Genomic DNA, 18,433 nt, shown 5'->3' with positions numbered 1-18,433 from the left:
TGCCTGAACCCAGGAGGCAGAGGTTGCGGTGAGCCGAGATCACGCCATTGCACTCCAGCCTGGGTAACAAGAGCGAAACTCCGTCTCAAAAAAAAAAAAGAAGAAATCCCACAACATGAAGACCAGTCAGTAAATGTAGAGGAGTGGGACCTGAGAGCTTTCATTTCTAGCAAGCAGCAGGCACGCAGCAAACAAAGACCTCACCATGGTATTGCAGTCTAGCCACAGGGATGTCTGTAGGACCAAACCACAATTTCTCAAAATTGAGTGTACATAAGAATCATCTGGAAGACTGTGTAAAACCCAGAGGGCTTGGCTCCATCCCCAGAAATTGGGAGTCAGTGGTTCTGGAGCAGAGCCAATGATGTGCATTTCCAACAAGTTTCCAGCCAATGCTGGTACTGTGGGCCCAGGGACCACACTTGGAGAGCTACTACTATGTGGCCACCGTAGCGTCTCCTAAGATCCAGAGTGAAGCTGTTAAAGTTATAAACAAATTCATCTTCCTCACTGTTTACTTATTCTACAAAAAGCCTTTAAAAAAGGCTAATTCAGGGCCAGCGCGGTGGCTCAAGCCTGTAATCCCAGCACTTTGGGAGGCCGAGGCAGGTGGATAATGAGGTCAACAGATCGAGACCATCCTGGTCAACATGGTAAAACACTGTCTCTACTAAAAATACAAAAAATTAGCTGGGCACGGTGGCGCGTGCCTGTAATCCCAGCTACTCAGGAGGCTGAGGCAGGAGAACTGCTTGAACCCAGGAGGCAGAGGTTGCGGTGAGCCGAGATTGTGCCATTGCACTCCAGTCTGGGTAATAAGAGCAAAACTCTGTCCCCGCCCCCAACAAAAAGAAGGCTAATTCAAATAGTTGTACATTGCACTTTACTCTGGAGATGAATCTCAAAACAGTGGTTTTCTAAGTGTGGTTCCAGGATCAACAAACTCCACGTTAGCTGGGAACTCGTTTAAAAAGAAAACTTTTTTAAAAGCCCCATGCCAGACATAACAAATCAGTAATTCTGAAAGTGGGTCCAGTCATCTGCATTTTAAGGAGTCTTTTAGGTAATTGTGCTTCCTGCTGCAGTTTGAGCAGTGCTACCTTAGTGTAAAAGAAAATGCAGGTGGGGAGGAAGAGCAGGTGAATGGAAAGGCCAGACTGATGATCTGGATGTTAGACAACCTGAGATCTAGGTCAGGCTCTTTTTCTCCTTAGTTTTCTGTCCCTCTGTTTTCTTGTCCATATGTAGAGTGGGCCCACAAGCCTTATTAACTTACTCTGGTATTAAGGTAGCTTGTATTACTGTTCCCAAATGCATATTTGCTTTTTTGTAAAATGTAATTACACATCCTGGCTTATGGCCATGAGACCCGCCAGGACTTGTGGTAACTGCATGGTTCTCTGCCTGGCGATGTTGGGAATAATGTTCCAGCTTCCTTTATCAGAGGGCCTGTGAGCACAAACTGTGAGAACCACTGCATATTTCCACAGGTTTGTTCACCCTATTCTTCTATCTTGAGAATAAAAAGTCCTAAATAGAGTTATGGCTTCAGCCTAGGGCTTTGAATGAAACCCTGCATGGAACAAAATCACAGAAGCTAACCCACAGCCAGTGGGATATAATGTGAAGGTAAGTGCCATATCATGCTATTACAAGCTACTGAGATTTGGGATTTGTCAACTATGACAGCAAATCAAATTAATACAGGCATGGTATACAGATCCAAAGAGATAGTACACGTGACAACTTGTTGAATAAATATGAGGGACTCTCATATTTAAGAAAGGATTACAAAGATTTGAAACTAGGAGTCCATCAACTCAAGAACTCCACTGATAGGATTTTTTGGATTGTACCTATCTAATGTTTGCTTCTCTTTTGCATTCTTTCTCCCTCCCCTTTCCTCTGTGCCATTTCCTTCTTCTATTTCTCCTAAATTCACTGCATTTTTACTGTATTTTTTCTCCCCTTCCTTCCCACATCATCTGAGAAGTGGGATTAGAAAGTAACTGGAGAGAGAGAGAGCAGGTCCCTCCTTCTTGGCCACTGATCAAATTGTGGTTTAGATATCATTATGGAGTGGAAAACCATCATTCTCCCAATGTGTGATAAAATGGGCCAGGAGAACTGGGACATTTACTGTAAATGGATTCAATCCCCAATTATTATAACGATAAAACCTCTTAATATTCTGAGACTTTCAAAATGCCTCAAATGTTTGAAATCATATCTACCTTCTTGTGAAACAAATGGACTAAAGGCTTAATATAAGTTACAATCGATAACAGCTTGACTCTGGGTATGTAGTAAGACTAGAGTAAGGAAAGAAGGAACATGCACACTAATGGAAGTTCTATTTTCTGTCCAGATCTGGCCCGTTCTACAGGGGAGAGAATCTTCTCCCTTACAGGTTGTTCTGCAGATCAGATAGCTGTGTGGCTCTAGGCCTTTAAGTTGATATGCAATTGCACCAACCAGGCTAAAATGCCTAGACAGGAAGTAAGGCAGAGCCTATATGGGGAAAGCATGGGAACCAAGAGAAGAAACTTCAAGAAAGAGACACATGGTAACTCGGCAGCTGAGAGGAAAGACTGAGGGACATGTGGCATGAAGGCCTGGATACTGTCTCTGCTCTTATTCTTTTGTCTTAGGCTCTCGATTTCTCAATGTCTATTTTTATCTTAAAGTTTAGTTGTTCTGGCTTCATTGACCTTCTTTCCCTTCTGCTCTTGTTTCTTTCCTTTAACTTTGAAGGGTCTAATCTGGCTCTTAATTTCAGCCCTGAAGCTAGAGGATGAAATCATTCAAACACATCTCAGTGTTTGAGTGGTTTCAACACAGCCCAGCAGGCTACACTGACCAAATATTATTTGAGGATAATGTTAATTTCACAATGGCCTGAATGTTGCTTTCATGTAGGTGCTCCATTAACAGCATCACCAGTTATTTACTCATTTTTTAATAAGAAAACTTTGATAAAATTCTAGTGACAGATGGTAAAATTCCCAACAAACTTCAGGTCATGGGGTCAAACCAACCCATACTGCCATGTTATTTGTTGGAAAAATTTTACTAAACAGAAATAGGAGCCCTATGTGGTAGTGAATACTCAGTATGACTAATGTAAAAGCTAAATCAGACTTTCAGTCATTCGGTCAACTGAATGACTTAGTGAGTATCTACCCTGTGCTAAACTCCATCCTTGCTATAAGAACATCTGTGCCCTTCTAAGCTTACATTAAGGTTTGGATGACCGACAACAAACAAATAATTGAAGAATATAATTCCAGATAACAGGCTGATGAAGAAACACCAAGCAGAATAGAAGGCAGAGAGTGAAGTTTGGGGCTGACTGGGAGATGGCATGGTCTCTATAAGCCCCACCCTTTGGGTTCCTCACATGACATCCAGTGGTCAGCAAAAGACTCTCAGACAAGGTGACATTTACAAGGGCCTACATGTAACTGAGCAAAATTGGTTTGCAGATAAAGTTAGTGGCCAAAACAGTGGCCTGCTGGGCACATTCTAGAAATGATGAGAAGGTTGATGAGCCAGGTCTATGACAGCAAGTGCAAAAAATCTGGGATCAAGTTCAGGGGCCAGGTTGTCTACTGCCTACTAGATTCAGGAAGAAGCCTGAATTTCCTTCAATGCAGTTTTGAGAAGAGGAGAAATGCAGTTGGTCTCATGTTGTGTGAAAGGATAGCGCTGGGTGCTGCTCTATGGAGAAGAGACCATTGCAGTTCAGAGGAGAGGGCAGGAGACCTGAGAGTAGGCTTGTGGCTGCTGGAGGGGATGGAGTAGAAAGTGGAGGAGGAGATGGGAGATAGCAGGAGCGTGGAGCCTGCAGAGGTGAGGTGGTCAGCCAGTGCTTGAATTCAGAATTTGTCCTGAAGCTCTACGTGTGAAGGGATAAACAAGAGATACTAAATTGGAGAGGTATTTATTTTTTTCAGAGACAGGGTCTCATACTGTTGCCCAGAATGAAGTGCAGAGGTGCAATTATAGCTCACTACAGTCATACACTCAACTCTTGGGCTCAAGTGACCTTCTCACTTCAGCCTCCAAAGAGGCTGTAACTACCTACAGGCACATGCCACCATGCCAAGCTTATTTTATTTTTATCTTTGTAAAGGGGTCGGGGGGGTGGGTGTCTCTCTTTGTTGCCCAGGCTGGTCTTGAACACGTGGCCTCAAGCAAGCTTCTCTGGGAGCTAGATACCTAATACTTCCAGGGATCATGATTGCTCAGTGGGGTTTGGAGAAGGAACCTGAGGGACAAGTCAGGGTAAAATATAGTCTGTTTCTGAATATCCAGACCTTGCTTTGAAGAGGGTCTTGGTGTGAATGGCAGTGTTAGATGGGTGCGCACACATGCCTCAGCTTCTACGTCACATTTCCCAGCATAGAGTGTCACACCTTAGCTATTTCTGCAGCCAGTGCTTTATATGATTCCAAGCATGATTGCCAAGTGAATCCATGGGGCAGTGGTGAAACTGTCCACTGCAGTGTGTGAGAATGCCTTGGTGGCTAACATTGCCTAGAAATTTAGGTACATGGCGGTAACACAAGAAAGACCCATTTGAATTCTGTTTTACTATTGTTTTAAAATTATCCAGAATGTACTTCCTTTTTGCCTACCCCCAGGCCAGATTCCCCGTCCACTGCCTGCTCTTCACCCTGGCCATACCATAGGTGCCTTGTCTGAAGAAGTTGCCAAGTTAATGGTCTAGAGACATTTATTGAGCTGAATGAGACCTCAAGAAAACAAAAGTTCATGGGGTTTAGGTAACTTCCCCATCACACTATTTGTAGATGGAAGGGTGTGTACATGAATAATTTTCTCCTCCAGTAAGAACTCCACTTCTGTCAAGACTGATTCTGAGCTCTTCAGAATCATCCAATGAGTTTTAGAGACTCTCAAGACTTTATACAACTCTAGCTATAATGTTAGAATAGACTTAAACATCATCAAGGCCACCCTCATGGTATAGATTAGAAAACAGAGCAAGAGAAATTAAGCATCTAGTCTAAGTTCATTCAGGGCTTTTGTTTTGTGTTGTGTTGTATTGTTTTACTTTTTACTGAAGTATAAGGAGTCATTGTTCTTATGTCTGGAAAAGTGCACATAAATATAACCCTCCATGCTCCACACACTTTTACAAATGGAATGCATCTAGTTCAGGAGACAGAACATTCTAGCACCATATAAATCTCCTCACATTCCCTTATCATCCCTATACCCAGAGTTAACATTCTTCTAATAGCACAGATTAACTTAGCATGCTTTAAAAATTTATGTAAAATAAATTTATAGAGAATGCACCTTTCTTAGGTCTGTTTTTTTCAACATTAACTTTGTGATATTTATCAATTTTTTTTAGTGCAAATATAAGTCATTCATTCTTGCCACTTAGAGTGAATATATGAGTATCTAGTTTTCAATGACCAAGAAGGACTCTTTATGTGGGAGAAGGACCCTAGGGTGGCCCTCATGTTTACACCCTGCATAAAACCCCAACTTCTGAGTGTAGTTGAGACTTGTGACTTGCTTTAAACAAATAGAATATAGCAACAATGATGTGATGCGATTATGTTACATTACATTGCAAAGGTGATAGAATATCCTCCCTGTAATTTCATTAAACAATCCATCCATACATATGTATATTTGCTTTCTTTTGCTGGCTTAAAAAAGTAAGCTGCAGCCAGGTGCAGTGGCTCACGCCTGTAATTGTAGCAATTTGGGAGGCTGCCTCGGGTGGATTGCATGAAGTCAGGAGTTCGAGACCAGCCTTATCAACATGGTGAAACCTTTTCTCTACTAAAAATACAAAAAACAGCCAGGTGTGGTGGCAGGCTCCTGTAAGTCCAGCTACTTGGGAGCCTGAGGCAGGAGAATCTCTTAAATCCAGGAGCCAGAGGTTGCAGTGAGCCAAGATTGCCCCATTGCACTCCAGTCTGGGCAAGTTTCTGTCTCAAAAACATAGAAAAAGTAAGCTTCAAGGCTGAAAGGGAGTGTCGCAATGAACTTTGGTGGCCCCCAGGAGATGGGAGCAAGCCTGGATGACAGCCAGAAAGAAAATACAAGGAACTACCAAAACTACAAGGAACTGAGTCCTTCCAACAATCTAGCAGAGCTTGGAAGCAGAACATTTCCCAGGGAGCCTCCGATGAGACCAGATCCCAGCTGATACCTTGATTGTAGCCTGTGAGCCCCTGAACAGAGGACACAGACAAATGGTGCTTGGACTCCTGACCCAAGGAGACTGTGAGATAAAAAATGCTTGCTCTTCTAATCCAGTACATTTGTAGAAGTATTACCCAACAATAGAAAATTAATATAAGAACCCAGGTCCCTGCCTTCCTAGTATAGTGATTTTTATTCATTTATATTGCTAACAGTAAAAAAAACACCCCTATGGGCCAGGCGCGGTGGCTCATGCCTGTAATCCCAGCACTTTGGGAGGCCGAGGCGGGTGGATCACAAGGTCAAGAGATCGAGACCATCCTGGTCAACATGGTGAAACCCGGTCTCTACTAAAAATACAAAAAATTAGCTGGGCATGGTGGCACATGCCTGTAATCCCAGCGACTCAGGAGGCTGAGGCAGGAGAATTGCCTGAACCCAGGAGGCGGAGGTTGCGGTGAGACGAGATCGAGCCATTTCACTGCAGCCTGGGTAACAAGAGCGAAACTCCGTCTCAAAAACAAAAACAAAAACAAAAAAACACCCCTACAAACATTTACAAATTATTTCTCCATGATCCATTCTCATTAATGACCAACTTGGCAAACACAGATCTTGAAAAACATTAGTCCTGATTTCATCATTTTAAGTTGATAGTGGCCCCTTACCTGTAAAACGTCATTTATTAATTGGTCAGACATAAATAAGGAAATTAGTGGAAGAAGCTGAAGTTGAGTATGTCAGGACAATTTCCTGGAGAGAATGACCTTAGAGGAGGAAAAGAAAAGAAAACTGGAGTTGTATATTTTCATGACGCTATTTTCAGCATGTATTTCCCATAGATGCATCTTAAGCACTTTGGAGCAATGCCAACCAGGGTGCAATGTAGTTGTAAGTCAATATCATTACAACATAGGCACTTAACAGGAAGACATGACTGATGCAATACACCTGCTAGCATGAGAAGAAAGCTCGCCCGCTCTGGGGAAATGCTTCCGATAGCCCATTTCTATTCCTTTTCACTTTGTCCTTGATTTATTGCCTCTGTCGGGCTTCAGCATGACAAAGGCTTCAGCTTTCAGCACAAAATGATATTCCAGACTCCACTAAATATATTTGTAAGACAAGGGCAGCCAACAAAATTAAACTGCCGGCACAAAGACCAGCTGTTATTTAAAGCTGGAGAGAGATTACCGAGGATTATTACTTTATCAAAAAATATTTCAGCTACAAAACCAGTGCTTTTTCCTCCAGCACCTTTGGCTGTGTGCTAATTTATCTCCCACCTTGCACGGATTTAGTCTTTCATTGCCAGTTTATTGAAAAGCCTGACAAATGTCAATGGCCTGTGTTGCTGGACACCCAGGCTTACTTAGTTTCTGCTACGGAGAGCTGGAAATCAGGACCTTCAGAGGGGAATCACGTGTGTTGCTGCTTTGATTTTCATTGTTGTGCTTTCATTTCAACTATCAGGCACTTCATCTCTAGTCTCATTTGTCTTTTTAGAGGCCCCATCTAAGGCGGGCAATTCAAACACCTAAAAATCAACAGTATCAGCATTATGGGGCTGATGACTTGGTCACGTTTTTTTCCCTAACTTTTTTTTAAATCCAATATTTTACCTGTTTTAAATTGCCTCCCTTTTAAGATATTTTTTCCTCAGACCCATATTATACTTTGAGAAGAAAAATATCTACCAAAACTAGGAATAAGTGGAGGAGCATATCCATTTTTGTTATCTGCAACTTTGTGAAGTTTTATTCTCATTTTATTTCTGTGCTTTTAAGCAAGGTGGTTAGTGAATTTAATTTCCTCTTTTTCTTTCTTCAGTGTCCTTTAGTGCACAACAAAGATATGACAGTGAACACTTTTAAAGATGAATCCTTAGTATATGCTTGTAAAAAGAATCTTTTACTTGAAAAGAAATGCCCTCTTTTTAAAAGAAGCTGTTAAGCAATTTCTCTAAGAAAAGTTGCCCACAAAGATGGAATATTTATCACCTGTAGACCCAGGGTCCGATATTGTGCTAGTCCAGGAGTGCTGAGTCCTGGAATTCAGACCATAGCAGTGGATGCGCGTGAACAGTGATTTTGACAATTTCTGTAATAAACTGAGGCAGAAAGCTCATTTGAAGGGCACTTAATGCAGTATTTGGGAGGGGACCAGGAAAGCTTCCCAGAGAAAGTGACATTGAATCAAAACTTGGAGAAATTAGAACTTCCCAGCAAAGAGGGAATGAAGGCAGGAAAAAAAGAGGATTCAAGCAAAGGTAAGAAAATGTGCAAAGACCTACAGAAAGGACAGAACATGAGGAATTCAATCGTTTGAGCATATTTTAATATAGATACAGAGTATAGTTGGGTGTGAGAATCCAAAAGAAAGGAAACTTCAGAGGATAGCAAGAGCCTGGGATTGAGGAGAGTTTAGAGATGAGCCTGTAGGCAGTGGGAAGCTGTCGAAAAATAAGTGACATGAATATATTTGCATTTTTAAAAGATCACCCTGGTCAGAATGGAGAATGAATTAAAGGGTACAGGCCTAGAGGTGGGAAGAAGTATTTGAACTCTGTGGCCATAATCTAATTCCAAGATTAGGGTGGCCAGAACACCGATAGCCGAAATGGGAGTATAAAGAATTAAATATATTTAAAGAGACGGTGAAAGCAGCTATGCTATATGCAATGTAAGTATATTCAGTAAAGTGTGGTGATTCAAGGACTCCAGAGGGGTGAGAAAGAGGAAAAGAAGAGTGATACCTGTTTCTGACATGCAGGCTTCTCTGAAAATGGAAAACTTCAAGCAGAAGCAGGAGTTGAAGTGGTGGGGAGGTGTTGAGGTAGAGCTTGAGTTCATTTTGGGATGTGCTGAGTTTCAAAAGGCCTAAGAGACAGCCGTGCAAAATTGCACCTGTAGGTAACTGGCACAATTATTTTAAGGCCAAATAGATCTACCCAACCTAGGCATATAGATTTGGGTTTATCAGCATACAGTAACAGGATGAAGTCATGGGAATGGGACTAGATGACATAGCTCAGTAAGGTACACCTTTACTTCAAAATAAACAAACAACAACAACAACAAGAAAAAGAGCTAACACACAGAAAAAGTCAACATTTAAAGGGTAGGTTGAGGACAAGGTGTTCATATTCATCCAGAAGACGGAGAGGTGGCCAACAGCACTCCAACACTCTTGTTAGGGCATCTGTCAACGAAAAGTCAAACCCTGTAAAATACTTGAAGAGATTTATTCTGAGTGGAATATGAGTAACCATGCTCATGACACAGCCCTCAGGAGATCCTGAGAACGTGCGCCCATGGTGATTGGGGTGCAACTTGGTTTTATACATTATGAGACATCAATCCCATACATTTAAGGTAACCATTGATTTGGTCCAGAAAGGCAAGACACCTCGAAGCTGGGGCTTCCAAGCTATAGGTAGATCTAAGATTTTTCTGATTGGTTGAAAGAGTTAATATTAATAGAACGGAATGTCTGAATTATGATAAGAGGTTGTAGAAACCGAAGTTTTATCATGCAGATAAAGCCTCCAGGTAGATCGCTTCAGAGAGAATAGATTGTAATTATTTCTTATAAGATTTAAGATCGATGTCAAATGCTAGTTGGCTTTCTTGAATTCCAAAGTGGGGAGTGTATAATGAGGTATGTTCAACACCCCCCTTTCTTATCATGGACTAGACCAGTCTTTGAAGTTAACTTTGGAGTTCCCTGCCCTAGAGGAGGGATTCCATTCAGAGGGTTTATGTGATATAACTGGACTTCAAATTTTATTTTTGGTTTACATATGTGTGTTCTAGGTAGCTTGTGAAGATTAAGGCCTGAAGTAGATCTGGCAATGAGGGGTTTCTTATTAGACTTAGCATGAACTATTTAAATAAAATGTGCTTAACCATTAAAAGAAATGTAGAATCATTATATATATATATATATATATATATATATATATATATATTTTTTTTTTTTTTAATTTTTCCAGATGGAGTTTTGCACTTGTTGCCCAGGCTGGAGTGCAATGGCTTGGCTCACTGTACCCTCTGCCTCCTGGGTTCAAGCAATTCTCATGCCTCAGCCTCCTGAGTAGCTGGGATTACGGGCATCCACCACCATGCCAAGCTAATTTTTTTTGTATTTAGTATAGACAGGGTTTCACCACATTGGCCAGGTTGGTCTCAAACTCCTGACCTCAGGTGATCCACCCGCTCTGGCTTCCCAAAATGATGGGATTACAGGCGTGAGCCACTGCACCTGGCCTGTTTTCAATTAAATTATTTCATCATGCATTCTTCCATTCATTCCTTCATTCACTTGTTGAAGAACTACAGTAACCGAAAACATCAAAAGTGGGCGTGTGTCCACAATAGTCATCCCATGTGTCTTCGGCCAATATCCTTTAGTTATTTATGCATATTTATTGGAAGGGAAAAAAACTAATTTTCTTTTAATGAAAATGTAAACCACTTTCTTTATGCTCTAACAACAGATTTACTTCAAACACTTAATTATTTTTATAAAAGTAATACATTTAAAATTCAAATAGTACAGAAAAACTCAACATAAGAGAGCAACTATTGCCCCACCCTCTGGCCTTCCTCCTCACATGCAGTTACTTTTAATTCTATTACTCTTCTTGCTATTTTTCACTTGAGTTTACTAAATGTGTTGTTATTTCTTGATTTATCTATTTTAGATATAATCTTTTGCTTTCCTACATTGGTAAATGAGGAGCTGCCTTTCTGAGACCCAGTCACATGGGAGTCTCTCTCGTGCTTTCCGTATAGGTCTGTCACCATTTTGGTTAGGTTGGTTTTCAGAGTCTTTATTGTTTGTCTGATCTATGTATGCAGGTGATAAAGCTGGTATTTGTCACTTGCATACTTTTTCCAGGATCCTCCTTCCAAATGCTCTTTCTTCTTGAGTCTCATTCTAGACCTAAAGACTTAGTTTCCTCAACTTTAAAATTCTTGGGTTTTTTTTTTTTTTTTTTTTTGAGACATAGTCTCACACTGTCACCTGGGCTGGAATGCAATGGTGTGATCTTGGCTCACTGTAAACTCTGCCTCCCGGGTCCACAAGATTCTCCTGCCTCAGCCTCCCAAGTAGCTGGGATTACAGGTGCACACCACCACACTCAGCTAATTTTTTGTATTTTTAGTAGAGATGGGGTGTCACTATGTTGATCAGACTGGTCTCAAACTCCTGACCTTGTGATTTGCCTGCCTTGGCCTCCAAAAGTGCTGGGATTACAGCCTTGAGCCACCCCACCTGGCCAACTTTAGATTTCTGAACATTCTGGGCCAAATAGTTATTTGTCATGGGAGCTACCCTGGTTTTACAGATGTTTTGCAGCCTCCCTGGCTCCCACTCACTGCATACCCATAACAGTCTCATCTTGGCTATAAAAAATATCTCTGTATATTGCTAAATGTCCCCTGGGAGGGCAAAAATCATGCCCAGCTGAGAACCATTGACCTAGGCTGGCTGTTCTCTATGATTTCTGCATAGCTACCCCGAAATCCCTGGCCTGTTCTGTTGTGACTTCTCTGTTTCCTGGGCCTCGTATCTTTCTTTTTTATAAATTCTTTAATTGGGTGAAGCATGTTGTGACAGGCACCTTCACAATGGCATCCAATAACCCCTGTCTCCTGGTATTCACACCCTTGTGTATTACTCTCCCAGGATGGACTATGTGCCTTTTTCAAGTTTAGGTTCTAAAAGACTTTGATTCTGTTTTAACTGTCCTCTTGTGTCCCCCCTCTACACCCTTGCCCCCTGTCCTCTACTGTCTCTGGGGAAGCCAGAAGACATGCTGTTCAAGCAGCTCTATTGAAAAACCAGCATGTCAAGAACCCGAAATCTCCTGTCAACAGCCACATGAGGGAGCTTGGAAGCAGATTATCAAGCTCTTTGCCCAGGACAGCAGTTTGACCTGGAAGACATCAAGAGCTGGAATCATCATGCTGAGATTCCTGACCTCTCCCAGAACTATGTAAGGTCTAAATGTGTGTTGTGTTAAGGTGCTAAATTTGATGGTAGTTTTTATGCAATATCAGATAAGGAATGCATTCATATCAAGTAGAGTCCCAGGAAAGATATTTAGGAAGTCTTCAATAATAACATTGCACATGACTGATAATTTGACTAAACATAGAATTCTGGTTTGTCAGCCGTTTCCCCTTTAGAATTGTGATGTTTTCCTAATATCTGCACATGTCCAGTGTTTTTATTGAGCAGTTCTATGCTTATCTGACTCCTGATTCATCTATCTTTAGGAGACTTAGGATTTTGCCTTTGCCTTGGGTATGCCATTTTCTATGCACTGTGCTGGGTAAGAGAACAAGCTTTTACATCAGTTTTATTCTATAAAATATTTTCAATTGTATCTTTGCTAAAACCTCCTCCACATGTATTCTTTCTTTCTGTAAATACCATTGGGTATTGGATATTATATTCCGACCCTCTGATTTTCTTCTTTGTTTTTGATTGCCCACATTTTGCATTTTTATTCAACTTGCTGGGAGGTTTCTCAAGTTGTATTTTCCACCTTTCTAGATTTTTTTTTTAACAAATCTGTCACATTTCCAAGAGTTCTTTCTATTGTTTGCCTGTTTTATTTTAAAGATCATGTACCCAGCCAGGCACAGTTGCTTGCACATATTTCCCAAATACGCACAAGACTGAGGCAGGAGGATCCCTTGAGTCCCGGAGTTTGAGGCTGCAGTGAGCTATGATGGCACCATTGCACTATGGCCTGGGTGAGAGAGAGTTACTCCGTTTCTTAAAAAAATAAATAATGAAATAAACAAATAAATAAATAAATGAAGACCATATTCTTGTTTCACAGATTTATGTATTATCTTACCTAGCTGAAGATACTATGTTAATGATATCTAACATTAGATATTAATGTTAATCACATTAATGTTTCTTGTGTCTCTTGCATCACCCCCGTTTTCTCCATTGCCTTTGTTTATTTGTTTATTTTTTTTGTCATCCTTTGTCTTGGAGGACTGGTGAAAGTACTGAACAGTCTTGGTTATTCGTTCACACTTACGGCTGAGGTACTACAAATTGGACTGAAGGTCCCAAGTGCAGGAGCTACGCAGGTCAGTATTTGGTGTTTACTGTCTGATGATCCTATGGGTAAACCATTTTTTTTTTTTTTCAGTGAGGGACATTTCTACAATTCTAGTTATCACATATATTTTTCATGGGGCTGTTCAGTTCTTCCATGGTCAAGGACTCTTATCTCCTGAATAGAGAAAAAAGAAGCCTCACCATAAGAGCTCTGGGAACAGAGCAAAAAATAAGTCTGCGGACAATCAAAAACAATGAGTTTGTGTTCTTTGTGGGGACATGAATGAATCTGGAGAACGTCATTCTCAGCAAACTGACACAAGAACAGAAAATGAAATGCCACATATTCTCACTCATAGGTGGGTGATGAAAAATGAGAACACACGGACACAGGGAGAGGAGCATCACACACTAGGGTCTATTGGAGGCAATAGGGGAGGGACAGCGGAGCAGGGGAGCTGGGGAGGGAAAGCATGGGGAGAAATGCCAGATGTGGGTGAAGGGGAGGAAGGCAGCAAATCACACTGCCAGGTGTGTACTTATGCAACTATCTTGCATGTTCTGCACATGTACCCCAAAACCTAAAATGCAACAAAAAAAAATAATGTCTGCGGATCCCATAGCCCAGTGTGCAGACAGTCCTTCATTTCCATATTTAGCCCAGTATCTTCAGCTTGCCCTCAGCTTTGGACAGTCTTTGGCTCAACTTCTATATGCTAAAGAATAAGCCTGGGATGAAAGTGAAAAGGAACTTATTTGCCTGAACTAGAAAACTGTTCAGCAAACACCGGGACAGAGGCAGCCTTTCTCCTTCATCTGCTCTCCAATTTCCCACCCTGTACTCCTATTTTTCACCATACTAAACTCTCTTCTGTTTTCTTTGTCTTTCTAAATTCCTACCTTTAAAAATTATTTACTTTTTTTTTGCCTTTTTTTTTTTTTTTTGAGACCGAGTCTTACTCTGTCATCCAGGCTGGAGTGCAATGGTGCAGTCTTGGCTCACTGCAATCTCCACCTCCCAGATTCAAGCAATTCTCCTGCCTCAGCCTCCTGAGTAGCTGGAACAACAGGTGTGTGCCACCATGCCTAGCTAATTCTTGTATTTTTAGTAGAGACAGGGCTTCACCATGTTAGCCAGGCTGATCTCGAACTCCTGACCTCAGCCCCCCAAAATGCCGAGATTACAAGCATAAGCCACCATGCCCAGCCTGCTTTATGTAATTTTGAAGGAATTTAAGAAGGGAGAGATAATACATTTGCACAGTCATTCTTCATGTTTAAATGAGAACATACACTTATTACAGGTAATTTTTCTGACCAAAAATAAAAAAACCTGTGGAGCCCTATTAATATTTTAAAATCACCTGTTCTGAGAAAGTAGCACTCCCCCATGTGCTATTCCAATACAGCATTTCAGTTGACAGTGGCTGTGGAATTTGGCTGGTGAGTCTCAGAGCTGGGGGTTCTCGCTGCGTCCTGAAACATGCATTACAGAAATCAACACCAATAAACGCATCGTGTTTTTTCTTGACTTGTTAGTCCTGTGTGCTTCCTTGTGCATCGAAGTACAGTTTGCTAAATATCAGGAGATATCTGGCAAGTTTCTTCACTGGTTTTGTGTTTCTAAATCTCCCAGTGAGGTTTGGGCACTCCTGATATATTACCCCATTATTTCTGCCTTCTGCCTGGCCCCTCTCTTGAATGAAGATCTACAAGCAAGACATCGTGGTCGTGGGGTGCCAAGAAGTGAAGGTGGCATTCCCGGACAGAGAATACAACCTACATAGGTGCTCGAGCAAGCACCCAGAAACAAACGGCAGGCTCCTTGAGGGAAGTACACACAGTACCATGAAAAGTTAGAGAACAGAGCAGAAGAGTTTACAAGTGAAAAGTAAAAGTAATGGGCTCTGATTCCTTGCTGTGACTTCTTGGATAAGTCATTTAACCTTTCTCTGCCAAAATTTCTTTGTCTATAAAACACGGAAATACTAGTGCTAACTCCATAGTCACTGTGTGAGAATGAGATGGATTAATGTATACAACTACGAAAAGCACGTCTTGGTGCATACTCGGCATTTGATAGGTATTAGCTGCTAGGAACCGTTTTCTAGCTGGAAGATCAAAAAGACAGTGGCATGTGGCTGGTGGCAGGAATTTAACTGGATTCTTAGGCTGGAAACTACCGTCCCACCCATCTCTCCACTGCAGCTTTAGAACAGGGCATCCGACTGCCAGAGCCCTCATTTCTTAACATCGAGAGGTCAAGCTACTTATTAAAGTGGAGACATATCTTCAATAACTTTGAATTAGGAGAAATGATAATTCAAGGCCTCCTTGCTGGACAAAAGGTAATTAACTGCACAGAGAACTGAATAAACCCTGAGCTCGGGCCTTTCACTGAATTTGTTTCACATCTCAAGATGTAAGTATTTACAGGTCAAGTGCTCTAAGAAGAATAAAAACAAGTCTTTTCTCGGAGAAAAGCTTTCTTCACACTGACTCCAACTATTTTCTTAATCCTTAAACCTCTAATTAGAGTTCCAGTCTAAAAGCTAAACACTCAATCCCCCATTTTCTCTAACCCTGGTTTAAAAAAAATTCTGAAATAAAGGTAGTTCAGTAACCAGCGTGTTCTTTGGTCTTTTTGTAATAATCCTTCTTGTATTTACGCCACATCTTTCAAGTGAGTTTCTCCAAGCCCTTTACAGACAGGATCTCATTATCCCCCACCACACTGCTGCGAGACCCTTGACCACACAATTATCCCACATTTACAGATGAAGAACCGAGGCACCTTATGCACTCCTGTTTTCTTTCTACAAACAATGAAGCATCGTAAGGGCAAGAAATAATTATCCTGATTCTCACAGTACAGCTGTAAGAAACCAGCCTTGCTGAAAAACAGAGTTTCTCAATTCTTGGAAAATTTCTGAAGAGTTGTTTAAACTGGAAAAGTACAAAGTGAGACGACCCAGAGGCCCTGACAGCATAGAGCCACAGAATTCCAGCTCCACAGAGACCCACTCCCCAAACAACCCTGCCTCCCACACGCACCTTACAGATGTCAGGACAGAATCTCAAAAAGAATACGGTTAAGAACTCAATTAATGAAATGCATATTCCTGCCTTTATACTAGAAGACTTTTGAAATGTACCCAGAAGAGCTGCCCCCTCTCCCCAATATGACCCCAAAGTGATCCTACAACATCTTCCCATGGATTCTATAGGGCATTTCCCCTCTCACTGTATATGTAACTTCTCCTCCTACTAGATTCAAACTACATGAATTAAATCCAAGAATACTCAGAGGTGAACTATGTGTTGAAGTACTCTGCCTCACACTGACATTTCAAAGACAAATTGTGTATTAATCTTACCCCCAAGAATCTTTCTGAAGCCAACTACACCATATTCATTTTTCTACTATGAGTACATAGAACAGGATCTGGCACATGGTAGGTGTCATAAATATTGGTGTCGCCACAAGTTTCATATGTTGAAGACTAACTCCAGTGTGGCTGTATTTGAAAAGGAGGCCTCTAAGGAAGTGATTCAGGGCAAATGAGGTCATAAGGGTGGGGCTATGATCCTATAGGATTAATGTCCTTATAAGAAGAGATACCAGCAAAGCCCCTCCCTCTCTCTCTTTTCCTTTCTCCTCATGCACAAGGAAAGGCCATGTGAGAACACAGGAAAAGGTGGCCAACACAGGAAAAAAGGTGGCCAACACAGGGCAGGGTCCTGACCACAGGCCAACCCTGTCGGTACCTTGAACTTGGACTTCCAGTCTCCAGAACTATTAGAAAATAAATTTTTTATTTTTTATGTCAATCGGTCTGTGGTACTGTTTTGGCATCTCTGGCAAACTGAGACAGTAGGTATTAAACAGATGTTTGTAGAGTTGATTATATTTTGACATTTTTATTGGCTTTATTTCCATACTAGCTCTTGGCTGAGGGAGTTAAAGGACTGACTAGAAGCTGCTATTGTCTGTATTTTGATTTTCTTTGAGGTTGGTACATGCTGTCCAGCTAGCTCCACAGCCAGAGTGGTTGGAGTTAAGGTGGGGAGTTTCCTTGTGTTTGACTATGTTGCCCCAAATATCTTGTGCCAGGACTGGCCCCACAGTGAGCAGACGTCTTTGTTAGCTTGTCCTACACATAACTCTGTTCTCTAGTTATTATAGCTCTCTACATACACACACACACAGACACACAGACACACAGACACACAAACACACACACACACCCCTCTCTCTCTCTATTTTAGAAACATCAGAGATGTTCCCTGAAGGTCAGTGTCAGGAAGCATTTGAGAAAGTCATTCTTAAAAGGTTTAATTTTCATGCTTCTGCATGTTGAAATCTGTTTCCTGTGCCTAGATACAGCTGGTACCCTGTACCTTCTCCTTCTCCTTCTTCAGGTTAATGGCCCATCCACACCCAAGTGTTCTGCCTCTAGGCACTGCACATTTTAATTTCCTCTTTGTATTAAATGTTAACCCCAAATGCCCTAAATCCTAGCTTTCACATTCATGCTCTGATAACCACAGGATGCAGATCATTTGTGTTTTTACTTTTACCAATAATGAAATAAAATGTGTTTTACACTCTACAGTCTACACAGCATAGTTACCAAGCATCATCTCATTCAACCTTTGTCCGCTCAGTTGGCTGTAACAAAATGTCATAGACTGAGTGAGTGTCTCAGACAACATAATTTATTTTCTCAAAATTCTGGAGGCTGGGAAATACAAACATGAGTGCTGGCTGACTTGGCTCCTGTTGAGGCTCTTGTCCTGGCTTGTGGATGGCTGCCTTCTTGGTGTCCTTACATGGCATTCAAAGAGAGAGTGGGAGATGGGGTTCTCTAGCCTTTTCTGCTTTAAGGACGCTAATCCTGTTGGATTACGGCTCTGATCTTATGATTCCATTTAACCTAATCACCCTCTTATTCCAAATACAGCCACATTGAGGCTCAGAGCTTCAATACATGAATTTTGGGAAGGGAGGGCTTTATAACTCAGTTCATAGCAATCTTCTTGGGATTTAGGAGCATACCACAAAATAAAGTATAAACCACAACAAAGAGAAGAGAAACAAGAAAGATTACCCAGATCCAGTGCTGCTTGGCATGCCACTGTTTCTCCAGTC

The 18,433-nt window shown here is 41.4% G+C and overlaps 1 protein-coding gene and 1 long non-coding RNA gene across 2 annotated transcripts in view; one reads left to right on the top strand and one right to left on the bottom strand.

Annotated features, from left to right (window-relative positions):
- The window catches only part of CNTNAP5 (contactin associated protein family member 5), an 875,887-nt gene that overhangs the window by 99,754 nt on the left and 757,700 nt on the right, over positions 1 to 18,433 (bottom strand). The window lies entirely within an intron of this gene.
- LOC118154628 (uncharacterized) lies at positions 12,056 to 12,905 on the top strand. The gene is made up of 3 exons (XR_004744747.3): positions 12,056 to 12,193; positions 12,477 to 12,532; positions 12,826 to 12,905. It is a non-coding gene; the product is annotated as an uncharacterized LOC118154628 (long non-coding RNA).

The sequence above is a fragment of the Callithrix jacchus genome, chromosome 6 (genome assembly GCF_049354715.1).
Source record: "Callithrix jacchus isolate 240 chromosome 6, calJac240_pri, whole genome shotgun sequence".
Taxonomy (NCBI): domain Eukaryota; kingdom Metazoa; phylum Chordata; class Mammalia; order Primates; family Cebidae; genus Callithrix; species Callithrix jacchus.
This window is presented reverse-complemented; position numbering and strand designations above follow the sequence as displayed.